The sequence below is a fragment of the Ammospiza caudacuta genome, chromosome 15 (assembly GCF_027887145.1).
Source record: "Ammospiza caudacuta isolate bAmmCau1 chromosome 15, bAmmCau1.pri, whole genome shotgun sequence".
In the NCBI taxonomy this organism is placed as follows: Eukaryota; Metazoa; Chordata; class Aves; order Passeriformes; family Passerellidae; genus Ammospiza; species Ammospiza caudacuta.
This window is the reverse complement of record NC_080607.1, coordinates 10,394,353-10,419,921: the sequence shown is the minus strand read 5'-3', so window position 1 is coordinate 10,419,921 and position 25,569 is coordinate 10,394,353. Positions and strand designations below refer to the sequence as shown.

The 25,569-nt window shown below is 46.3% G+C and overlaps 1 protein-coding gene across 1 annotated transcript in view; it reads left to right on the top strand.

Moving 5' to 3' along the window:
• The first annotated feature begins 7,349 nt into the window (after positions 1-7,349).
• The window catches only part of ZHX3 (zinc fingers and homeoboxes 3), a 29,113-nt gene continuing 10,893 nt past the window's right edge, over positions 7,350-25,569 (top strand). Inside the window, exon 1 of the mRNA XM_058814762.1 lies at positions 7,350-7,448. The gene's annotated coding sequence lies outside the window, so the exon portion shown is untranslated. The remainder of the gene's footprint in view (positions 7,449-25,569) is intronic.

Genomic DNA, 25,569 nt, shown 5'->3' with positions numbered 1-25,569 from the left:
AAAACCTCCAGAGCTTTGTGGTTGTGGAGAAAAGCTGGAAAATGGGAATTCTTGGGCAGAGAGTGGCAGGGAGATGCATTAGCCTGGTTGTTTCCCAGTATCCCAGACTGGGAACAATGCCATGGGGTCCCGGGCTTGACTTTTGGCTTTAGAAATTGGCATGGCAGACAGTGCTAGGTTGGTTCTTTTCTCCTCTTGTTTATTTGTTTCTTCCCCCCTTCATTTTCATACTGTCTCCTGGGAGATTCCAGCTGAAGTCTATTAATTGCTGAGATGTTTCTTTTCCCCCGTGCTGTGGATGCCGGGTCCAGTTTGGCCGCGCGTTGTTTCTGGCACAAAGGGAGGAGCAGCAGGACAGAGGAGCTGTGCTTGTGTTGGGTGTGTGTCTGTCTGTCTGTCCTGCACAGGTGCCCTGGAGGTGTTATACACTCGTGTTTGGGCTCAGCACATTTCCACAGCAGCAGCAGGGCCAATGCTCTGTGCCACCGAGGCTTGTCCCCCATGAGAAGCTCTGTGTATCCCCCAGGTTTTGATGGACCTTGCTGAGTCAATGTGGGGCTTTATTTATATTTCTCTTGCAAGCCTAAGCTGGAGGTTTGTGAGATGGCTGATCTGATGCCAAGGGATAACTTTGGACAGCTTTCTGTTGATCTAGAAACTCTTGGAGGGGTCTGGGAAGTTGCCCCCCAAAAAGCAGTCACCAGTGGGACACTGCAAAATCCTGAGGATGGATCAAATCTAGTGATAATTCATCAAAGGTTCCTTCTGCTTGACCATCAGCTCTTGAAAATCTGGATCACTTTGCCCTCCTATTGAAGAGATTTCCTCCAGAATTGTGCATTTTCCCCCTATCCTTATCAATCTGAGGTCCTCATGACCCCAGAAGATGGAGTTTCTCTTATGCTGATGCTCCCTGCAAGGGCATCTTTTCTCTCTCCAAGTATTTTGGAGCTTGTGATAAAATTGCAAGGCTTTGGCAGTGCCCATTTGGGTGCTATTTGTGTGCCAAACCCTGCTGAATACATCTTTTATCACAGATTTGTAACAGTAGCTGTTGGAGGGGAGTTTCACGGGAGAAGTGCTTTCAGAAGAATGCTTTTGTAAGGGAACACTGTCCTGCAAAAAAAAAAAAAAAACCCAACATTTTTAATGTTCTAAAATTTGCCCATTAATTTGGGTGAATCAGGTTTTGCTTCCATTTCTAGACAATTTTGTCTGTCTTCTTTGTACAAACTGTTACGCTCCGGGCATTTTTTGAGGGGGAAAAAAAGAAAAAAAAGGCATTTAGGTTCAGCTAAGAAATGCCAGAATCCTTGTTTTGTGTGACTGTCCCCAGGCTGAGCCCCAGCCAGGTCCCTGCAGGAGCTGGGACTGGGACCCAGCTGCACTCTGCTCAGGCTGGCCTCGTTCGTGGTGTGGATAAAGATGGATCTGCTCTTCTGGTCCATGTTAATAGCAGAATTTAAGGAGGAGAAGGGGCAGGAGGGTTTCTGAGCAGGAGATGGAGTGGTAATGAAGGATGTACAGCCTATAGGACAGGGCTCTGGTGTGCTCAGCTCTTGTCTCTGCTCAGGTCCCACTGATGGTCCCTTTGTGGCCACTGTTGAGTTGAGCTGTGTCTCTGCAAGAGCCTGGGATTCCTCAATAAACACAAAGCTTGTCCTCCCACATTTCCCTCATAATTATCTGTGCTTTTCCTTTAATAAAAGGATTTTTCATGGGAAATCTTGCCTTCAAATCACACTGGTGTCCAAAAGTGTTCTGGATGCTGAGCATCCCCTCTCCAAGGAGGAGGGGCACAGCACTGTGCTCCATTTCCAGTTTTGGTTTGGGCCATCATACGCTGTTCTTAAGTAGCCATTTACTCTCCTTCCCATTTCTCTGGCACAGGAGCAAGAGAATAAAGCATTAAAAAAAGAATGTGATTATAATCCTGTAAAAACTGTCAGAGGAATTTGGCAGTGGTTGCAGCCTGTGAGTGTAATACATAATATTATATTCATTTTTTAAAAAGGATTCGATTTCAAGCTGACAGTTTAAATGACAAGTCACCTTAAAAAGATATAATGGACAGTGTAAAGACTGTCAGTGTGGTTTTTTCTTTGCTAACTGTGGAGTTTTCAAGGTCTGTGCACCCCCCAAAAATTAGGAACCTTTGTTTTTTGGCAAGCTGCATGTGGAAGCTGAGAGCAATGAGGTCCCTTGTATTAATAATTTGTATTATAATAGCATTGTCACTGCTGGCTCCCAGGCTTTTTTTTATCCCTGAGTTAATGGCAGGGCTGCCTGTCAAAGGGAATTTTTTTGGAAAAAACTTATTTTTGCTTTTGTTGTCTCTCTGCTCCCACAAAACTGTGAATGGCACCAGTAACTGCAGCTGGGAGGGGCTGGAGATAAGGGCAGAGGAACTGTTCAGCCATGTTATTGAGTGTATTGACAGTTTAAATGTGCTATTCAGCATGGGAAGCAGATCCCAGGGGACTGACAGAGCTCCCCATCCCAGAAAATCCCAGCAGGAGCTGAAGCTAAAAATGCCAAAACCTCCAGGCAGTACAGGAATGGAGCCACAGCTTCCCACATCCTGCTCTAGGCCTGGGAGTTTGGGATGAAAGGGAAACCAGTGCTCTTCTGCTTCCTCAGCTGGAAAATCACACAGATGATCACAGCCCCTTGAATAAAACATGGAACAAAGTGACGATTACTGCTCTCAAATAATAGATTAAATTATAATTTAATCTAATAATAGTTAAATTTATTAATATTAAAGTTTAATGATAGTTAAATTTATTAATAATAGCTAAATAATTAATAATAGTTAAATTTATTTAATAACAAATTTATCTCTTTGTGTGGTTCTGAGAGCATCCTTTGGGCAGTGAGATGAAAATGAGAGGAGAGGGAGTCTGTTGTTTCCTTTTTTTAGATGAGAAGCTGACTGTCATTTACTGACTTTTAATGCTCCATGTTGTATACACCTGTTTGGTTGTTTTTAAACCCAACCTGAAGAGGATTTGAAATTTTTAAATAGGAATTTCCTGCAATAGGAATTTTAGCATCATGGGAATATTCCATAAATCCTCCTCTTTGCAATGGAAAAAATTATTCCAGTAGACATGGACTGGACCATGATCTGCTTGTAAATTCTTGGGGGCTGGGCATAAAACTCAGCTGAAAATAAACATCAGCATCAGGAGTAGTGTAGTGCAGAAGGATGGGGAAAAGTGTCCTTGTCTGGTTCTGTCAGGAGGGAGGAGAGTTTGGGTGGAGAAGATGCAGAGAGTTGTAAGGAGATTGACTGCAGGTCTAGAAAACCCTGGTCTGAACAAACCTGAGCTGTTTGGCTCTAGATGGGAGAAGAGCAAGGCAGGAAAAGCATCTTCAGGTCTGAAAGGGAAGGAGGTGGTTGCTCTCTGTGTACACAGTGGGAAGAGCAAGAGGTCACGGCCCTAAAACTGTAGAGAAAAAAGTTCAGATTGAATAATGGGCAAAATTAAGGCCAAAATAATTTGCTTGAAAGTAACAACAGGATTTGATGGTCTGAAGAGCTTGTGGAGCATCAGTTTTCAGAGGTTTAAACAACTTGGAAATATCTTTCTGATATTTCTTGATGGTCACTGATGCATGAGGCAGATGCAGTTTATTCCCCTGCAGTGGGAGTTGTCCTGTGCTCCCTTCCCTCCTGGCTGGAGTGGTGAGGCTGGAGAAGGTTGGTTTTGGTCTAAAATAAGCAAGAGATGAGAAATGATGTTCTGTGGCTTAAATTTTCAGGCACTTAAAAAAGATTGAACTGACTAAACATAATGTAAGTTTGCATGCCTCCCTACGAAAGCAGATGTTGCCTAGAAATGTTTTATGCTCTTTGGTTCTGAAATGGAATGTTATGGACATTAAGTTGTACAACTTGCCTCTCTCAGTGGTGAAGCTTTTCTGGGATGCTGGTTCACTTGAATAGGAAGAGACAGAGGGGAGTGAATGATGTTGCTTTTAGTACAGATATTTCTCTTTAAAGAAATATCAGTGAAGTTGAGTTCCCAGCTCTGTAAATCCTGGATAAATAGAAACAGCCACTCTAGAGATCCTGAATGGTAACTTGTCAGTCCTTTAATTGTACCTTGGGAATGGTAACTTTTAAAAATCAGTGTTCCACGAGCAGCAGAGGCTGCAGGGCCAGACAGTCTCTGCTGGGCAGTGTCAGGAGGTCTCACATGTCTGAGAAGTTTCCTTCAGCTCCACGTGGACACCTCAGGAAGGTGCCCATCTCTGCTAAAGCTGGGATCCTGCAAAGTGCCTTCAGAGCTCAGCTATTTCCTAGTTCTGAGAACTGCAAGAAAAGGTGAGGCATCCCTCAAAGCATCTCCTTTGGAGACTGGTGGGCAGAATTGGTTTTGTGTTTTTCTGTATAATTTTGTTGTTCTTCAGCCCAAGCTCTGTGTGGACAGAGAGGTGGGCTTGGGGCTGCTGTGTCTGCTTGTGCGAGTCTCAGGGTGAACCAGGCTTTGCTCTGCAAGGAGGTTTTATTCTGGGACAGCCTAGTTCCCTTTTCAGTCATGTCAAAAAAAAAAAAATCCCAAAAGAAAGCAAGATGTTCTGTTAAGATCCCAAAAGAGAGCTAGCAGCTGTTAAAAAAATAAATCTGAGGTGGGGTTCAGGTAAAAGGAAAACAGGATAATCTCTATTTTGAGCCTTTGCAGTGGATTTGATTTTGAAACGTTCAGTCACTTAGTGGTGCTGGAGTTTCTCTCTCCCCTTTCATGAGCCCACTGGTCCAGCTGGTTCAGAAATTGCAGAGCTAAACCTCCAGGTGCAGTAAGATGGCTCACTGTGTGTGTTGAATTTGCTATTTGGGGAAGATATTCTCCATCCTGGAGCTGTGTGCAGGGTTTGAGCTGCTCAGTCAAGCCTTGGGAAGCTGTAAGGACAGCAGTGGGATGGTAATGATGGCTGTGGTTCTGGCAGACACTGCAAATAACCGAGACAGAAGGACCTCAGTGTATCTTGGCTGTTGGACACTGGGATTTTAATATCTGAAAGAAGTTAGGGGAAAAAAAGCATGCCTTGGTTGTCCTTGTTGCTGTTCCAGTTTCAGTGATAAGCAGCTGAGCTGTTTGCATGTTCTGCTCTGAGGAAAGCCCAGTCGCTGCCCTCTCGCCCCAGCCCCCTCTGAGTTATTCTTCTTGAAGCAGCAATTCCAGGGAATTCAAGGAGGAGCTGCCAGGGTAATCATGGCTCATGGTGCCAAATTTGCAGGGGCTTTACTCCATATTTCAGAACGAGGTTTTGGAAGACTCAGATTTATCTCTGCCTCCAGCTTAAGTTTCTATTTAAGCCACCTTTAATTTCTTGAAGCGCGAAGCTGCTCTGACTGCTGTGATCGAGGTCACTCTTTAATTTAGGTACTCCAAGGAATGCAAAATCTTGTTTGCTGAAGTCTTAGGCATATGCTGAATCCCTAAAGGAGTGTGTGAAGGATATTAAATGTACCATGGCACAGGGAGAGGAGAAGCACTATTGCAGGAGGAGGAATGGCAGATAAGCAGTGGGGCCATGCTGTTATCACTCGGTTTGGGAGTTGCTGGGGTTGTGCAAGTTAATATAGGACATTTACACAAATTTCTGGAATAAAAACCCACTCCATCAGCAGTCTAGTATTTGTTTCTTATTATATGTTAGATTTTTTCTGGCACAGCAAAGTTTGTCACCTGTTATGTCAAGGTCTCGGCATTCAACGCTGGGATCTTTCCAAGTGTGCTGAAACCTAATTGGTTAGGGGTGAGCCTTCCCTTCATTTTAGGGGAGGAAAAAAAAGAAAAGCGAGGAAAAAAGAAAAAACTGTGGCATCTAAAGCATTTTTTCTTGTTCTCTCAAGTCTTGTGATTTGCCAGACTTAGGCCTCCTGATTTTTCTCCCCCCTAGTTCTGGGCTTGCTTTGCTTTTCCTGTGAATTAAATTGAGATAATAACATACAGCAAATAATTTATAACAAATAACATTGAGCAGCCAGCACTGCAGGGCTGGGGAAAGCTTTCTCCAAGCATGACTCTGCAGCAGGGAACATTGGGACACCTGAATGCTTTGTGAGGGAAAACCTTTGTGTCCTTCCACCCCTGTCCAATTGCTTTGCTATTGTTTTGGTTTTTTTTTTTTTTTTGTTTTTGTTTTTTTTTAATCCTGCTGAGTTTGGTCTGTAAAATTACAGCCAGAGTGGAAATTTCTTGTCTGCAGGATGTTGGGTGGGTTTGGGGAGCCCTTTCCTGAGTTGTAATGCATCTGTGCCTGTTATTTGGTGAAATCTCTCTGTGTCACTTTCTTATTTAATCCAAGAAATGCAACAGTTGCGTTGAAAGCATGTGGTCAGCAGGATCCAACCTGAGCAGCACATCAGTGGGGCCCTGGCAGGGAACTTTAGGGACTGGAGCTGGCTGAAGCACAGGGACACTTCACAGAATCATAGAATCACAGGATGGTTTGGGTTGGGAGGGACCTTAAAGATCACATAGTTCCAGCCCTTCTGTCCTTGGGCATGGGACACTTGGGACATGCTGCTGGGAGAGGAGGACCTGTCACTGCTCAGGCAGGAGCAACAAACAACTTTAAATTTTCCTTTACTTGGGCAGTCACAACCTAATTTTCCTGGTTTTCATCCTTGTTCCAAGCTCTGGCTCACCTTTTTCCAGGGTGACTCTTTGTTTTTCAATATGCTGTTTTCTCCCCTGCTCTGAACTTAATCCCAGAAATCCACTTGGCTGCTTATCTCTTTAGACAGTAAAGTTTAGAAATTAGGAAATACATGGAGCTGGCTCTGCTGCTTCCCCAGTGGTGAGGGAACAGGGATTGGATGGCAGTGGGGGGAAATGAGGGGAGAAAAGAAAGGCCACAGCTATGAGCAAAGCTGCATGTTATATTTAGCTGCTGCTGTGGCTGTGGCAGTCAGGGTGCTGTGGTTGCTGCTCTAAATATGTTCTGGTCAGTTGAGGTTTCCAGCCCTGGAATGGACCAAGCCCTCAGGGAGCTGGGCAGCAGTGTCACTGGTTTCCAGTACAGCCACTGGTTTCCAGCACACTGCAGCTGGGGGATTGCTTTCACTGGATTCAGGGCTCGGTGATTAATTCAGCAAATTGGGGTAACCTCTGCTAAATAATGTCTTTACTAATTGAGAGGGAGAAAAAAAACCCCAAAGATGGGTGTTTGGGGTGCTTTAGGGGGATGTACTGTGGGAACATGGCAGGGTGACACCTCAAACTGATCAGTGTTTTATTTTTGCTTTTAGCCTTTGCTAACCAAAGGCTGCCTTCTCCTTTAGGGGTGCAGCAGTAATTTTTGGTGTCATGTCTTCTCTTCCAGCCCTGAATCCTGGTGCTACTGAGGCAACTGCAGGCACTTTAAAGATGTGGGTGAGCACAGAGGAGGGGCAGGAGAACGACAGGCTCAGGACGTGCTCCCTCGAGCAGGTAGGACACTGCTGTCACCTCAGTGCTGTGTGGGATGTGAAACCTTCTGTGCTGTGCAGCCTGGGCAGGGAAATGTGGTGTTTCCAGTGTGTCACAGAGATCCCTGATGGCTGAAGGAATGATCTTGCAGTGGTTGGCTCCATTGCCTTGAGAGCAGGGGCTGCTCTGTGGTCAGACCAAACCTGGCTTATGCTTCCAGGTGTCCCTGAGAAAGGGGAAATTTTTATTTTCTTTGCTTTTGGATATCACTCTGTGAACAAAGCAGAGTTCAGATAGCCTGTGTGTTTGTACTTTTCTCCTGGCTGGCTCCTCTATCTGTGTGCTAGTTGCTGATTTACTTTATTTCCATATCACTTAATAAATATCCATCTGTCCCATGGTGTGGATGAAGGGTCAGGAGAGCAATGCTTTCTCCCTTGGCTTCTGTGGATGGAAGAAGTGTGCTTGGAAATAACACTCCAGTTTTCCATCACACCGTTCCAGGCTTTTGAAGAAGAAATTGGGTCTCATAGCAGAGCCAAGCCGTTTTATTTGTACAAAAAGTAAGCTCCATGCTTGAACATCAGTGAGCAGACTGGCAGGGAATTTGTTCACCCAGTTCATGGCTGTGTGATAAATGACAGTGTCCCTGTGGAAATGGGGATTTTCAAACCCTGCAGTGGTTTCTACCCATGTGCCACATTTGGAGACTGCTTGTTTCTAGACTTTATTAAATAATCAGCATTGGGAGTACAGGAACTGGACTGATGCTATTTGCTGCAGCTTTCCTGACACACTTCCAGTTCTGCAGCCTGTTAAACTGGTCGGAATAAACTAAAGCACCCTGCTGGAGCATGTGATGTGCTGGGATCCACGTGCACCCTCAGCCTCCTGAGAGCTGTCCTCCTTGAAGTTCCCTCCACTAATTGCATCTAGGTGGGCCCTCAAAACCTTATGGCAGTAATTGTGCAAATGCAGTGAACATTGTGGCTCTCTGGTGGTCTGGCTGTTATAAACAGAGAATTTTGCAGGAGGAAGAGGGTGAAGCTTTGGTAGCTTCTCTCTGCCTTTGTAAGCAGAGTTGGTCTCTTAGGAGGGAAAGTAGGGAGAAGGAGCACTACATTTTATATCTGCCATGGAAAGACAGCAATAATGGATGTGGATGGTTCATGTGGAAGGTGTCTGGGTAAATAAAAAGGATTCCTTTGTGTTCCATCTGCAGAAAAAGACATTGTTCATTACGGAAGGGCAGCACTCAGAGATGGCTTGTGGCCTTGTAGCAGTGTGCCATCCTCCCTGCAAGCTCGTGCTCCTGTGCTGGCCCACAAAGGCTTTTCAGTATCTTCTCAGGGAGCTTTAAGAACCAAGCTGGGGATCTTTGCTGCAGAAGTTGGCTCCTTTCTCTCTGCTCCTCCTTTCCCCCCACCCTCCTGTGGTGTCCTCTCCCTCCCAATTCATTTGTTTTTAAAACGATTGTGCCATTGTGTGCATCAATACGTGCATGGCCTGTCTTGTTTTGCTCTTGGCCTGAAAGTGCAAAGCAAATCTGTTTATGGTTTTGGTGAGCTAATTCTTCCCCACCCTAGGTTTTTAAATAGACTCTTTCTTTACCAAGCTTGCAGAGCTTGCAGGATGTATTGAAGTAATGGGAAAAATATGTTGTGTGTTAACCTTCCTTTTTTGTAAAACTTTATTTACAAGACCCTATTCCTGGCAGTGCATCTGGGAAGTGAATATCTGGATGCTGGAGAAAGTAGAAGACTTTGAAATAGCAAAATGGGCATTTAATGCATTTGGGGAGGAAATGTTTTGAGGTTTCCACGTTCAGCACTTGCATTGTGAAGCAAAGTCTAGTGAGCTGTGCTCAGTTGTGCCTTTAATTATTTATCTTTGCTTGCAAATCCCAGTTTCTGGCTTGGCTGTTCCCTGGGCTGTCTGTTACCTTCAAACAGGCTCCTCCAAGGCAGCTGCTGACCCAGACCTTGCAGCTGAAGGTAAAAGCAGCAAGGAATGCTCTTGGCCTGTAAATAGTGCCTTGGATTAAGGGCTTGGTATGTCACTGGTGTGTTGGAAATGTTATTTTTGCCTCTTGATTTCATCCTTCCTGCAAATCAATCTCAGACCTGTCTGTTTAGGTTAACAGCCATCTCTGCATCCTCGTGGGGGTTGCAGAGCTCTGAGTGCAGCATTTTCACCAGGGTGTTCTGGCTGCTGGAGACAGAGCTCAGCTCTGCTGTGGGAGCACTGGGGGAGCCCCAGGGACACCCCTGGCCATGGTGCCTGGCTGCTGCCTTCATTCCTAACCCTTTCCTGCCTCTTTCCTGTAGCCTGCCCTGTTCACCTCCAGCCTGGCTGTGAGTTATTTCTAGTGAAAACTGAGCTGCTTGTGGCTGGCCATGGGGCAGGAGCTCTCTGTGGGGCTTTGTGCAGCCTGATGTAGGGTTGGTGTTCCTGCCCGTAACAGCAGCGCTGGACTGAGATGATCTTTAATGTCCCTTCCAATGCAAACCATTCAGTGATTCTATGGCCATGACATGTGCAAATGCACTTCTGCAGCCCCAGCTCTGCAGGGCTTGGCTGAGGCCTCTGGGTACTCCTGTAACATAAATAAGCAGGAGTAGGATTTCAAAGCAAGCAAATTTTTGCCATAGTTGATGTCACGCCTCTTCAGCCCCGTGTTCAGGGCCCAAGGATCTGCAGGCCCACAGCTGCCAGTTTGGTCTTGTTGCTAATAAGCCTGGGGAGGTGTTTGTGCTGAGCTGGTTCTTGCACAGGGCTGAGGGCTCACCCTGATCTGATGGTGTCAGGATCCATGGTGGGACAACATGAGGTGCTGTCCCAGAACTGGTGCCCTGTGTGAAGCTGCAGCCCTGGGTGTGCTCCTCACTGGGGTTTGTGGTGTGCAGTGACAGCAGGGACCTCTGGTGAGTGGCCTTAAAGGGCTGGGGCAGGGTTATCCCACTCATGCAGCCCTTCCACCCAGAGCCTCTGCTCTGCCAGTGAAGAACAGATGGGCAAAGGAGATTTCATTTCCTCACCCTGAGAGGTAAATTTTCCACAAGATTTCGTTCATCTGCAAATCTGCAGCAGAGCTCAAAGCAAAGAATTCCCCACACAATGGCTTTGCAAAACAGGATTGTCCTCTGTCCTTGTAATTTGGTAGCATGTGGGGTTTCTTTCTGTAACAGAGTCTTGGAAGAGGTGAAGCTCTCTCTCTTTTTTCCTTTTCTCTCTGTTAAGCTGGCAGTGTTGGTGCTCCCTGGGAAGGTGATGGCTGGGGCTGGCACTGCCCAGTGCCCCTCAGTCCCCAGGCAGGGCTGTAGCCCTGAGCATGGAGCTGTGAAGCCTCTCTTACCTCCTCTTTTCCTATCCCCCCAATCAGTATGTGTAACTGCAAAGTTCCCCAACTTGCAGATCAGATGGAGTTTTCCAAATGCCTTTGGATCCTTTCCCCTCATTCCTCCTTTCTTCTTACTGACCTATTTGCTCAGGACAAGTATACAATATCAGTGTGACAAATTAAATTGCTAGTACTCAGAAAGATGAGGCCACAGGATGCACAAACTTCTTGGCTAGCCCCACACTAACAGTTTTGACTCCTGCCCCTCACATTGTATTTTGTGAAAGGCAAATTCCATCCTGCATGTCCCTTTCCAAACCTATTGCCCAACACTTCCCCTGTTTGTCACCAGCTGAAAGGGATCTGAGCACTGCAGATATGCACAGATGTGGTTTGATGGTCTGTGCTGTTACAAACCACATCTGTGCATCAGGAGGGTTTGGCTTTGCTGTTCTTCCCCCTGTGCTGAGGTTGGGATGTGCAGTGGCTCTGCTGTTCTCTGGTGAGGTGAGCAGTGCCCCAGGAAGGCTCTGGGGGCTCCAAGAGCAGGAGGGCCCCAGGAGCTGCAGTTGGATGCTCCAGAGATGCCTTCAGCCAGCCCTGTGTGCCAGGGTGCCCTGAGGCTGTGCAAGGCTCCAGTCAAGGCTGTGTCCAGTCTCTGTGAAGGGACTGGGGTGTGCTTGGACAGGTTTTCTTTAGGAAGGGAAAGACCTGTGCCTGTGGCCTGTGGAAGTCTGGATAAAGTCCATTCTATTGTTTTGTACCAACACAAACCGGTGGCACGTCAGGTTCAAGGAGAGGCCTGCAAAGGGAGAGGCTTTGGGATGTCTGGCTCAGAGCTAAGGCTGCAATATTCTGTGTCCTCAGAGGTATTTGTGAAAGAGGACACAAATCCAAGGTGAAATGGTGAGCTCTTACTCACCACCCTGCAAACTGTGGACTGGAGGCCACCCTTCAAAACAAAGTGATTCACTGCAGAGGAAAAACAGCTTCTTATTTCCCAGCTTGATCTGGAGCCTTGTAATCATTTCAGTGGTTCAGCTCACTGCAGCACTGAGGAGTTGCCTGTTCCATGCTGCAAGTTTGCTTTAATTTCCAAAACAGCCCTTTAAGCATGTTGGGCTGTAAGGGAAACTTGTTATAATTCCCTCTGCCAGTATAATTCAGTGGCAGTGCAAAATAGGAGGGTATCTGACTAAAGGTGACCCATTAAAGGGTGAATTCTGATAAATAACTAGACTGGGGACTCACAGGTCCTGAGTTTAATTACTGACTTTGCTATAAGCTTTCTGTGACCTTGGGCGAGTTATTTAAAATTGCTTTGTGCCTCATTTCCCTTTCTGTAACACACTGGTGACAGCATTTCCCTTCCAGCCAGGAGCTGTGGCAGTGGGAAGGTGTCTGTACCCTTTTCCAGAGCAGCTGTGTGAAGAACATGGATGGACTAGGAAGCATGACCATCTCATGGGCCTCTTTTCTGTTTTCCTGGGGAAAACAGAACAGGATGATCCATTTAAAGGGTTTTACCCAGAGAATATGTTCCATTAGGTGCTGGCATAACTGCACTAGCAAGGTGGTTGCTCATTGAGCTGTAAATCTTCCTTAGCACTGCTCTCAGCTCTTGAGCTTTAAATTGATGGCCAGTTTGGGCAGAGCAGGTTTCTGGTGCTGCCTTTCTGCTTTGAACCCAGGTGGTTGCTAAGGAGGGGTGATGGCTTTGGGGACAGAGATGATGGCACATGGTCCTGCTCCCCATGGCAGTATGCAGACAGACCTTGGGCAGATCATTTCATCTCTCCCTGCTCCTTCCCAGTGCAGGGTAACAGCACTGAGCACCCCTTTTCCCACTCCCTAAATGTCAGGAGAAGCTTTCCAGCTAAAACCTCGTGGTTGGAGTAGCAGCCATCCTGGGGGGAACAAGGGGCTGGCTGTCTCCTGTGTGCTGCTCTGAAGGCTCCCTGCCATTCCCATGGGGTGAGCTGTGGGAAACCCTCACATCACAGCTGTCCTGGGGGGATCTGCCTCTGTTTTAGGTACAGCAGAGTTGAGACAGAGTGATGCTGAGCCTCCTTTGTCCTGGGGACATGCAGCCCCTCTTCCCTGTGCCATATCTGGGGTGGGTCTGGGACAGCCACCAGCCTGAGACCCCCACCCTGTGGCAGTGAGTGAGCTCCAGCGGGTGTGGGATGCTGTGGGTGGATGGAAATTATCATCTCTGGGATGTGGCAGAAAATCAGACCTTGTGGTGGTTGTGGAGGGAAAATGTTCTTGAGGAGTATCTGACCATCCAGAAATATTAAAAGTGCTGCTATCTGTATTTCCCTCTGGTCACACAGTTGAGAACGAGAAGTGTGAATTGTGGCCACTCCTTCATCTTTGATGTGAATATATAATTTAATAATATAATAATATAATTTCTATCACCTGTGCAAGAGGCATGGCCCAGCAGCTGGAAAAATCCATCCATTTTGGACAGAAGCTTTGCTTTCATCTCCATCCTTCCCTTCCCAGGAGGCAAAACCCCAACCCCCTTCTCCTTCAAGGTATCCTGAGTTAGTGACTGTCCTGCTGGGATGCTGCAAGGCTGGGCAGCTGGCAGCATGTGGCCTAAGGGCACAGCAACAGGCGGGGGCTGCTTCTAGACCAGGATTGTAAATCTCAGTCTAGAGCCAGGTCTGGCTGTTCCTCAGACTCTGCCTTGTAACTGGGAGTAAAACTGTCTTGAACAGCACCCCTGACACTAGAAAGGGAAGAAATTGAATTCAATGTACAGGATGTGGTATCATGAAGTACTTCTGCTGTCTAACCCTGTTGTTTTTCCTTTTTGTGGTTTGTGTGATCTTCCTGCTGGGCCAACACATATTTAAGGCTGTGGATTTTTCCCCAAGTTGTGAGACTTTTAGTTGTTCAAGCCACTTTTTGGGGGAGGGTGAGCTCCAGACTGATGTGTGGGGAAGATCACATGGATGTGTGACTTCTAAAAGTCTTCAGGGCTGTCTGTTGGAGGATCTTGGAGCCCTGGGGAGAGGCTTTGCACATGTCTCTTGGGAAATTCTAAAATGCCATGGAAATAACTACTGACCAAGGAAGGGAGCAATGTGGGGAAGATGCCAGGCAACAAGGAGGAGGCTGGCAGCAATTTCCTGATGGATCTGAGCCCTGGTGAGTGATTTCAGAACACTGATGTAGTCTGGGGGATGGCAAGTGAGTGTACCCTGAATATCCCTCAGACAGGGAGCTGCCATCCCGTGGGACCTTGCCCAGGATGAGCCATTTAAACAGTGAGGGTCTCTCCTGCACTGGCAGCTTCTCTGCACTCACCAGCACTTGCAGGTGATGATGAGACTTGTGCCAAATGTGAGAAGGGTGAAGGGTGCAGATAGGAGCAGCTGGCCATGAATTTTCTGTGGTTGCTGCTTGTTTTTGATGTGCAAACAGATGGTCCAGAAGAGCCCCAAACACGGTGGCAGTGCTTTGGGCAGTGCTGCCAGCCACTCTCCCAGCCATCCCTGGCAGTGTCATGGCAGTGATCCATGGAGAGCTCCCTGGAAGAGCCCTGCTGCTCACTGCTCTGCCTGCTCTGGCCCCTGGGGAGGCAGCTCCGTGTGCAATTATCACAGGGGTGTTGCTCTCGGGGGGTTCCTCTGCTCTGTCTGCTCCTGATGGGATCAGGGATGAGTCCTGCAGGCTGTGAGCACTGCCCTGCCTGGGAGGCTTCTATTCCCTCAATCCTGTGTGGTGGGTGATGTTGGGCTGGTGCATGGAGGCAGTTCCTGCTGTCCTGAGCCTGACCCAGTGTGACACACTGTCATTTTGGAGCAGTATCATCAAGGTGCTCCCAACTCTGTTCACTCCTAGCCCAGAGAAGAGGGCAAGTGCCTGGGGGACCATGTTCTCCTAACCTGACTGTGATTTGGGCTGCTGGCCTACAAGTGAAATGCTCCATCATGGCATTACCAGTCAGCCATCCCCATTCCTGTGTGTGCAGGCTGCCTGCTGACACAGCATGGATGTTTTTACCTTACTGTCCCCCGTGCTGACTCCTGCAGTTCACTTTATCCTGCTGTTTTCCTAGTGCTGTGAAACAGAGTTAATAATGTTGCTGTGCCCTTTACCCTAATGAGGATAATGAATGTTTTAGACTGGTGTAATGAGACAAGCCTTCATTTTTTTCTGAAAAGCCAGGAGGGGTTCTTGATTTCTGACTTGCTGAAGTTAAACATAGTCTGTGATGCCTTTGGTGTAAACCAGAAATATTTCTTTTATTCATGGGACACTTTGCAATGAGAACTTTTCCACGTTCATTTGAAGGGCTGGGAAATTTTAAATTTGCAACAGATGGATTTTCTCCAAAGGCTACAGGTTAAGTCAGCTCTAAGGAAATTACAGTCTTTGTGTGGCAAACTGATTCTTTTTTAATTGACTCTTACTTCATTTTATTCCCATAAAGGATGTTGTTCCCCTCTGCTACTCCTGCACCCAGTCTAACCTGAGTTCATGCAATGTTTCTGAAGGGTGGGATGGTTTCAGGAGGGCAAAATGCAGCAGTCAGCTCTCCTGTGAGCACTGCAATGATAGAAAACAGGCACAAATCCTTTGTTTTCTCTCCTCACTCCTCTTTGTCACCTGTCTGCAGGCCTGATTTGGCAAATAGAGCAGCTATTAGTGACCTCCCACTGCAAACTGGGGTGGTGAAGTGGTAACAAAGTCTCTTTGCACTCCTATGAACATATAAAATACTTAGAAAAGTCATCTAATACAGCTATTGGAGGTGTATTAGTAGATTCACACATGACTGCATGCACAGAAAATGAGGATTTCCTTGGCCTATCATTTCTAGGGATGGATTTTTACAGGACCTGAAGATAGGTTTGCTATCAGTTGGTGGTAATTGGGCTGTACTTGCATAATGATAGTAATTTCCTTCTTCTTATATCTTAAATTTGATTTATAAGACCATGCTGCAGTGTGACTTTAAGTGTTTGTCTCTGCTGGCAGTTGGCAATGTATTAGCTGTGATCCTTGACAGAAATAAGTGTTCAGTGTTGGAGCTAAATTGAATAATATGGTGGTGTTTGTGTCTTAATCTTCCAAATAGCTCTGTTAAGTTTGCTACATTGGTGTCTGAAAGGCTTAAAAATAATAAACTCCATTGTATAGAGCTTTGAATATAGAGTGGAAGCTTAGTAATTGCTGGCAGTTCATGGGCAGACTCACTAAAACATGGCAAGGAGGCAATTCTCCCAGCAGGCCTGAATTTTTTAAAAGAATCTCCTTGTATCAAGGCCTTGTGATCCACAAGGTACAAAGTACATTAATATAAATTCAGGCTCGTGGGACTCAGTCCAAACCCCCAAACCCTTTAATTGGAGTGTCATATGAATTTAAAACACCTTTTGTCTTCCTCATCAATCTGCTGGGAGCTGTTTGCATCACCAGCTTTTGGGCAGGGTAGGTGGAGTGGGCTCATTGTCAGCAGATATTTGGAGTCCTGAGCCCCCATCCCAGTTCCCAACCTTTTGCTCTTCATAGGAAGTGGTGAAAAAACCTAAATACATGGTGTTTTGTTTCTTTTTAATGAGGTTCTCAGGGAATCAAGTGTCAAAGGAAAAGCTGTGAAATCTGAGAGCTGGCTTTGCTGTTTCTTCTCAGAAGATGTCTGTAGTTCCCCTGCATCCTTGTGAATGAGTTTTTAAATGAGGAGTTGCAAAGAGCAACTGAGGAAAAGGCTGCTTGGACTAGCAGGCATGATTTAGAAACAAACAAACAAAACCCAAAAAACTCCAAACAACCAATCCCCCTCCGCCCTGCAAAAAAACCCAAACAAAAAACCCCAAAACAAAACAGGAGAGGGAAAGGAGGAGAATATGATTTGTTTATCACAACTGAACTTGAAACTAATTTTAAATGTCTGGTTTTTTGAGAGTAAGGAAATTCCTTTTGCTTCCAGCAGTAAATAACTGGGATGCTTTCAGCTCACAGCTGATCTAGAGGATGGTGAGTTTTCAACTGAAAAAATAATTGACTCTCCAGTAAGGCCACTCCATTCCAAGTGTCACTAAACAGCTGGAGGAAGGGGAGAGCCCTGACTGGTATGGTTCATATCACAAATAACCCTTGAACTTTGTTCTGTGTCTCTGAGTTCTGTCCAGAGTGTCTTGACAAATGGTTTTGAACAAATACAGTTTCTAACCAGGGGGCAAATGACCAGGATTGCATTTGGGCGGCAGGTGCACGTTCCAGATGCCCAGATTTTGCCCAGAGAGATCTCAAATCCATTTTTCTCTTGCTATCAATCCTAAAAGACATGGTGAGTATTTCAGAGAAAGGGAGAATGTTGTCCCATGGGAAGTCTTGAGGGTCAGTGAATGAGGGTGTGGTGGTTAGGATGGTTGTTCTCCACGCCAAGCTCTTCTTGGCCATTGAGTGGTGAAGGATTTAATGCTGGCTGTGGAGAGCAGGATTTCTGAAACTCAGCTTCTCCCCAGGCTCATCTCAGCAAAGGGTTTGGCTGTCAGAGATACTGAGCTCTTTTAATGATCTGCCCTTCTCTATGCCAGCAGGGCCCGTCCTGTGCAGTCCAGTTGGGACTTCTGGAAGTCTGTCACTTATGTAGGTGCTAAAAAGGAACTGAACTTATTTGGGAACTGGTGTTCCAGCTGAAGGAGCTGAGCACTTGCCAGTCTGACCATATGCTTCTGAAGTCCTTGTGGTTCAGTGCTTTAATCCAGGATATTGCCTATTTAAGGCAATGGAAGGAAGCCCTGTGCCACTCCTGCAGAGCAGGTATGTGAACTTCAAGCATCAGGACCAAATGGTAGTTCTAGAATTAGATGGTGTCCCTAATTTCCCTCTTCAGTTTTAAGTGGATCCAGCATTCTTCACTTACAGCCTCAACTGTTGTGTTGCATTGTTGTATGGGGTTGAACATCTGCCCCTTGCAGCCACAAAAGTGGCTGTGCTCCAGTGGTGGGTGGTTTCTTTCTATTCAGGGATCCTCTGAGGCCTGGAAAAGCTTGAGTATTAGGCATGACATACTGTCAACTGCTGCAGATCCCCTTGGCTCCCTCCTCCCAACATCTGCAAGGCCGGAGTTGTCCATCTTGCCTTGTCCATCCATGTACAGTGCACAGAGCAGAAAAACCCAATTCCTACAGCTGCTGCTGCTGAGCAGGGAATGGGCCCTCACCAGGAACCTGCCCATCCCATGCAGGAAACATTTGTGGTCCCAGCCTGTAGAATAAGAGAGGGAAGAGCTATTACCAGGTCCCTCAGGAGGGCTGTGTTGCTGGGACCACAGTCCTGGGATCATCCCCACTTGCAGCACCCCGGTTTGGGATGCTCATCCTCCATCCAGCAGCTCTGCTGTCCTGTGGGGTGGCAGGGGGTGGAGCAGGCAGAACAGCAGCACCGTGCACCACATGAAAGGCTTGGATGCTAAAGCAGAGCCGTGGTGATGGACAAGGTGCCTGTCTCACACAGGTCTCTCAGCCCAGTGTTTTTTTTTCCCTGCAGCATTGTTTCCCTGATTGACTGGCGCTGGCTTGGCAAAAGCCTTTTGAATATTCATTTGGCTGACGGGAGATGGGAGTGCGGTAGCTCCTTGAAATCAGCTTGGGGAGGGGAAGCAAATAAGACTGCCTTTTTCTCACTCCTAGTGCTACTTGAACTCTCTCAAATGCATGCTTCACATGGATAAATGATTGCAGAAGCCTCAGCCTACATAACAAGCCTGCTGTTGTACAGCAAAAATTACAGTGCCTGCATACTTGCCATCCTCATTTAAATGCCCATTCCTCATTAATATCACTTTATACATATTATTGCAGCTCGAAGTGCCATTCCTCTTCTCCCCACCCATTTCCTTGTCTGGCTGTGACATACAGGAACTACACCCAGTGCTCGACTCGCCTCTCCTGACCTTTTGTAACTTGGCTCCAAACTCCTTTTTTTGGGTCTTTTGCAAAACACTGTCAGAAGGGAAAAATCCTTTGTTAAAACACAGCCAACTCCTGCCTCAACGTGGAACAGTTTGTTCTGCTGAAAGAATGAGCCAGTTCAGTGAGCAGAAAAACATTGCCATAAACCAGCGGGCTCAATAAGCTGCAAAAGCCATCGGCTGCGCGCAGCGTCTGAAAGGATGACTCTGAAGCAGAATGCATGGGGATGGAAAAAAATAATCCACAATCCCAACCTGCCAAACCCTGTTTCTTTGCTTTCAGATGAAGTATTTTGCAGTTTTCTTTTTGGTTATAGCAACTGTAAGTGGAGGAATGGGAGCTGAGGCTGAGCCAGGATGTAACACGGCTCTGGAAGCTGCATATTGCAAAAGGGCATGGGGGATGAAGTAATCCAAAAATGCTCAGCTGGGAAGGGGCTGCAGCACTCGTAGTCATCAGGCTGTGCTGCAGATGATCAGCTCCAGCGCCTCTGGTACTGTTTAGTAGCTTGGTTTAGTCCTTCCCACCCACATCTTGTTTTAGAGCTCTGGGCACTCTTTACTTCCCTGGAATTGCTGTTGGCCTGTCCCTTTTGCGGCTGCTCGGTAACTGGTGATCAGGCTGGTGGTCAGCCTGGCTTCAGCAAGAGGCTCTTCATTCCACAGGGGACTTGGATGCTTGGTGAGAAACCTGTGTGACAGGCTTTTGGGTTTGTGTCTGCAGTGGGATTGTTTTGGTGCTGCTATAAAAGCTGACACTGGTTTTGTTTTAACAGTAAATGTTGTGCTGGCAGGAGAGCATTCCCAAATTTGGGGTGATGGCCCCTCAATTAAGGTTTGCCCATATGGAGGTGATGTGCAGTGGGGCTGTGAGCAGTGGTACATCAGCAAGGTGGGCTCCAAGGCTTCCCCAAGATGATTCCTTAGGAAGAGGCAGGCTGGAGCAGCACTGAGAGCACAGTGGGGCAGTGGCACTATGTGAGCACAGTGGGGCTGTGGCACTGTGTGTGCTCTGTTGCACTGGGTGCTCTCACACCTGTGAGCTCCTCAGCAGCTCAGCCTAGTGTTCCCTGCTGATTTAAAAGTCTCAATATCCTTGTTGGAAAATTGATGTGGACAAAGATCTACCTCTGGTGCTTATTCGTTGCTCTGAGCTCCTCAGTAGATTTTTGTCTTGGAGCCAGTTCAGCAATTTCAGATAATAAAAACACAAAGAAGTGTATTTTAGGTGTAACCTATTCATCTTCACATATATTCTGGAGGGCTGCATCTGCCAAAGATGGGCTTGTCCTATGAAATGGTGATGCTTGGCAATGAGCTCCAAGGGTGGGATCAAAAGGCATGTGTGTGGCACATCTGAAGGTGGTGTGGCAGGATATAATTGATGTGTGAGATGCCTGTGTTTCAGATGAAATCACAGACAAAGCCCTGACAATGCAAGCAAAGAGAAAACATCCTAGAGAAAGCACAAGGGGCTAAAATGGGAACTCCAGTGTGTTTACAAGCATGGTCATACTGTCCTGTTCAGGCACAAACCAGCCTGCTGGCAGTCACCAGCTGAGTGTGAGGTGATGGGACACCCACATTCTGATGAGCTGAGGGACTTCCTGAAGCTCCATTAATGCTATCTGGTGTCCTCTGCTGGTAGTGCTAACCCCAGAGCTGGCTCTGTTGAGATGTGATTATCTGTCTGCTGGGCCTTTTGCTTTGGGGGAATGCTGGGAATGTTGTGCAGCATGGACAAAATCTGAGGATTGAAGCTGTGGAGGTGGGTCCCTGGATTGCTGGAACTGTGAACCCTGCTAAGGTAGTGCAATGTGGAGCAAATCTGTAATGAAGCCTCTGTGCCAAAAGAGATTATTACTTTTTTGGAAGATGTTAATGGTATGATTACATAACATTTATTTTGTGCTCAATCAAATGGATGAAGGCAGAGGAAAAGGAGTGAATTAATGTTAGTGATGTTCAAACAGAAGCACGCAAAGCTCTGAGGGATGATCAGTGGTTTTGTTTTGATGTGTGTTGTGGTGGTTGTTTTTTATTCCTCACATTCTCCTGAAATATAGCACACAGGCTTGTCTCTAAGGGGGGCACATTGCCAATAGTGTAAAGGTTATATTATCCCAGTGACCTATTTTTATACTCTAATCGTGTTCTGTTTCAGCCAGCTCTTTCTAACCTTCCATCTTGCTCAGTTTTGCGCTTGTCTGGGGAAAAAAAAAAAAACCAAAAAAGCAGAGATAATTGCCCTTAGTCCCTGAGTGCTGAGGCAGCCTCTGCCCAGATACCAACACATAGGAGAGGTGCTGCTGTTACAGCACAAGAGCAATCCAAACACACAGCTCAGAAATGGGCACCTACTTGAGACAGGGGGCTGAGGAGCACTGTGGGGCAGAGCAGAGAGGGCTTCTCTTAAAGGCAGATTTTCAATGGAGAAGTCCAGCAGTCTGGAGAAGGGTGAAATTTTAATGAATAGCTCTGTTTAACTGGTCTAAATGGAAAAGACTCTTTTCTGCTCTAGGCCTGCCAAGGAATGGAGAATGAATACGATTGTTCGGTCAACCGGCTCCCACTGCATTTAGACTGTACCCGTGGTTTCAAAGCCAGGCTTAAGCTACAAAGCACCCTGACCAGTTGGCATAAAGAGAAATTGTTCCTTAGTACAAACGTTGCCTGTGATGCTGCTTGAAGCTCAAAACTGCTGAAGTTTGTGCGTGTGTTTGTACATTCGTGCAGTGTGAAATAATAAGATGTGAAGAGCCTTTCTTGCCTGTGTGGCCTCTCTGGGGCTGTGGTTATTGTATTGCTGGTGGCTCTGCTTGTTCATGGTAAGGTTTGAGTGCCTGCAGAGTTAGTGTGCTGCCAATCTGCTCTGGAGGGGAAAATCTCGCTAACTGCTCATTGATGAGCTTGCAGTCCTGAATGGGGTTAAAGCCCCAAAGAATTAAGTGTGTCACGACCTCGGTGTGGGTTATGAACCTCCAGGTGCAAGGGCATGGCATGGGGATGCGTGCCAGAAGCCAGGGTGATGCTCAGCAGCGTTTTTAGGCTGCTGGAGATGTTCCCATGCTGCATGCTGTGACTTCCTCCCAGCTGCAGCCTTTGCAGAGTTACTCAGGAGGATGCTGGACTCTCCAGCTAGCTGGGATGCACAGCCACACAGTGGGAACAGAGGAGCTCAGCCCTGCCAAATCTTGCCCTTTCTTCTCCTTCACAGAGCCAGGCTGGCACAGCTGGCAGAGAGGTCCCTCCCACACCTTGGAAGTTTCTCTGGAGAGGTGATCTGTCCCTGCTGGCTGTGTCTGTCTGTATGGAATGACAGGGATGTGGCTTGGAGAGGTCTTTGCTGAGATGTCCATCCACCCAGTGTGTCCCTGGGATGGATTAGCAGTAGCCCCCACTGGGCATCCTTCAGCAATAATTCAGACTGGTGGAACTCCTACATGACTTCTCATGAATGGACTGCAAAGGCAGAAGGAATGTTAATGTCCAGCCAAAGAGGAAGAGTCCCAGGACAGCCCTGGCTGGCAGCAGGGCCTGTACCCCAAATCCATGAAGCTGTTTATCCTCCCTTCCCCATCACCATGGTAAATGCACCCAGTCCCAGGCTGCTGAGCTGGCTCCCCGGGCAAGCTGGGTGCCTGTCATGCTGGGGGGATCTGCTCTCAAACACAGGGGGATGTTTGTGGGAAGGGGGCTCAGCCCTCAGGTTTGGGTTGATGGTTCTGGCCACAGGGATCATTTATTTAATGACCTGGCTAATTACAGTGTGATTGGGAAGTCATCTGGAACTCCCAGAGACAGCGCTGCATCTTCTGACCCTGGCTGGAGGTAGAGCCTGAAGGGAGAGACAAAAACTCAAAAACATCAACTTTTCTTCCTCCTTTGATTTCTTCCTCTTTCCCCCCTCATATGATGCTATCAGCTGGGGCCTGCAGAGTTTCAGCTTAAAAACAAACCGCTTTTATTTAAAGTGCCAATATTGTGCTTGGCTCCATATGAGACAGAAACATTAACTTTGTCTCTGACCTGGGGAGCGTGTCTGCCTGCCTAGCAGGCACTGAAAGTGTTGAGAAAACTGTTATTTTACTTCTATTTTAGTGCTGATTTTTAGAAATGGAATTTTTTATTAATTTCATTTTATTTTAACGGAGCACTCCCTCTTCAGCAGAGCCCACAGAACAGGCAGGCATCCTTTGTGTCCCCATGGAGCTTTGTCCCTGCTGTCAGTGCTGGCAGGGCTGGGGGCAGGGGAGTGTGTCCCTATGTTCCCATGCCTGGGCAGTGGGGCTGGAGCTGCTGTGTCCCTGTGCTGCTGCCTGGTGGGTTTTCTGCTTGCTGTTTCTAGGCGAGGTTTGCAAAAGGTCACAAAAAATTAATCTGCTAACTGGGAACCTTGGCTCTGCATGCAGTGAATGTTTTGCATTAACAACCTAACTCGTTAATTCAGTGAAACATTTAAAACCAAACCAGTTATATCCAGCCAAGCTGGAAAAAGCTGAAAGTTCATACTCAGCAGTGCAGATTTCGAAACCTCCCTTTGTTAATCTCTGTAGAAGTAAATTTTCTGCTATTGCAGAGCTCACTGTGACTGGTCTGGGCATTGTTTCCCTCAGCAGAGGCAAAGCTGCTCTGCAGAGTGTTGGTTTTGTACCTGGAACTGCCACCTTTCCCTCCAGCCTTCATTTCTGTGAGCATCACTGGGAAAAAAATTGGTTTTACTCTGCTTTAAGTCAGTTTTCCATCAAATTTCCAGCAGTAGGGATGGTTTAGATGCACTGGACATTTGACCTGCTTACTCTGCTACCTTGTTTTGAAATTAGCAGGTATAAATTAAATTGGAACCATGAATTTAAGTACAATAATTTTGTCTTCCTGGCACCAGGTAACTCTTTCATTCAGTTTTGTCTCTTTGTTCCAGTTAATCATAAAATAATACATAGGAAATAGAATTCTTCACTCATGGCTGTGCAGATGGGTCTGACGTATCTGCAGTGGTGATATATACACTGAGATCAGTTGTAAGGATCTTTTTCAATTTATTATTTTTTCTGCCATTAATTTACCCTATCAATTAGAACACCCTCACTTATTTTAATGAGGGAGAAATCAGAGAATTATCCATTCTGTTATATATTAGTGGTGTATTAAGTGCATTCCAGAAGGTGAGCAGTGAATAAAACATACTTCCAACATGTGGTTATGCAACTGTTCCGTGGAAATGAAATGGACAAACAGTACACTTGATTAATTTTTTTTCCCCCAGTAAATTGCCACTGTGATTCACTTCCAGCTAAAATTTGCAATCTGTGTTCTCAGGTGGCATTAATATTGGAGCCCCGCAGGAGAGCTGTGGTGGCTGGGGCTGCTTTGATTGCATTTTTAAGGAAAGTTGTTGGAAAGAGCACAGAGTTTGATGCAAATGTGCTGGTAAATGAAATGCAGAGCTTTTAGGTTCTCTGTAGGTGGGTCAGGCCATTCACACTTACCCAAAATAATAGCGCTGGAGTGCTCAGGAGAGGCACTTTATTAATGTGGCACAATGGGGGTCTTTGTGTGTCGCTGTTGCTTTGTATCAAATTTACTCTGTTGACAGATAAAAATCATCTTTTTGATATCCGGAGACTCCATAAACACTGGGTCAGATCTGTCAGGGACTGGAGCTGTCTCAGTAATGGAGATAGGAGTTTGCTGGAAAGAAAAAAGGTTGCAGAGGGCCCAGCAGCTTCTCTCTGTGCTAAAGCTGCAGGATAAAATGAAATAAGTATTCCCTTTTACCACTGCTTCCCTGACATGAAACTCCTCTCAGCCTTTAAAGCTGTATTTTGTAGCCTTCAGGCTGATCTTACTGCTTTTCCCCTGATTGACTCAACTTGGAAAGGTCATTGCAGCCTGCTAGACTGTGTAATATTTAACTTAGCATCAAAAATGAGCATCTCGGGATTGGTGTCAAATGGATGCTGTTCCCCTCTGAATAGCACAGCCCATTCATAGCCATCCAAATATTCCACTTGCTAATGCTAATGAATAACTCTGGCCCTCTGCAGAGGGCAGGACCAGCCAGGAGAAGGTGGGATGGATGAGAGTGGCACAAAGCAGGTATTGAGATGTGCAATCCACATGCTCTAAATCCAGTTCACGGCTTTCATACCTGTTTTATTTATAGAATTTTTTTTTAAAGTTATAACTTCTAGCTCTTCACCATGCCTTAGCATAGCAAGCAGTCTTTTCTGATGCCAAGTTCAGTGATGACTAACACTGTTTACAGGACTGTTTTGTAATCTCAGATCAGCCCACATTAACGGGAAGTTACGTTTTCCCGTCAGTCTTTCAAACGGTGCCTGAGAGTTGCTGAGGCCAGAGCCAGCCATCCAGGCTCTCCCATTTGGAAAAAATGATGTCAGCTTTCAGAACCAGCTTTTTTAAAAAATCTAATAAAGTTAGGGAGGTCATTTGAAATGGAACTTCCTCCATTTGATTTTTTTTTAATTTCTTTTGCATGAGGATCTTTCATTTCTCTGTTCTAAAAACTACCAACAAAACTAAGCACAGGAGGTATTGCATAAGCACCAACAAGGCATTTGCCTGATCTGCATTTCTCAGTGCATGAGATCAGCTCCAAATATCTGATCTGAGAAAGCTGCTGGTGCACAACTGCTGTAACTGATAGGAATTACCTCGGTGAGTCATCTCATAGGATGGTAAGTCTTTTTTTTTTAAGTTCAAATTTTTTATGAGTGTTTTTATAAAGCTCAGTTGTTACTATAAATCTCAGGGAAATCTGGCACGGAGTCTTTGTAATATGAATCAGTGTGTCCATATGCTTCCAAGTGACCTTGCAGTCTGGAAAAATACCATTTTAT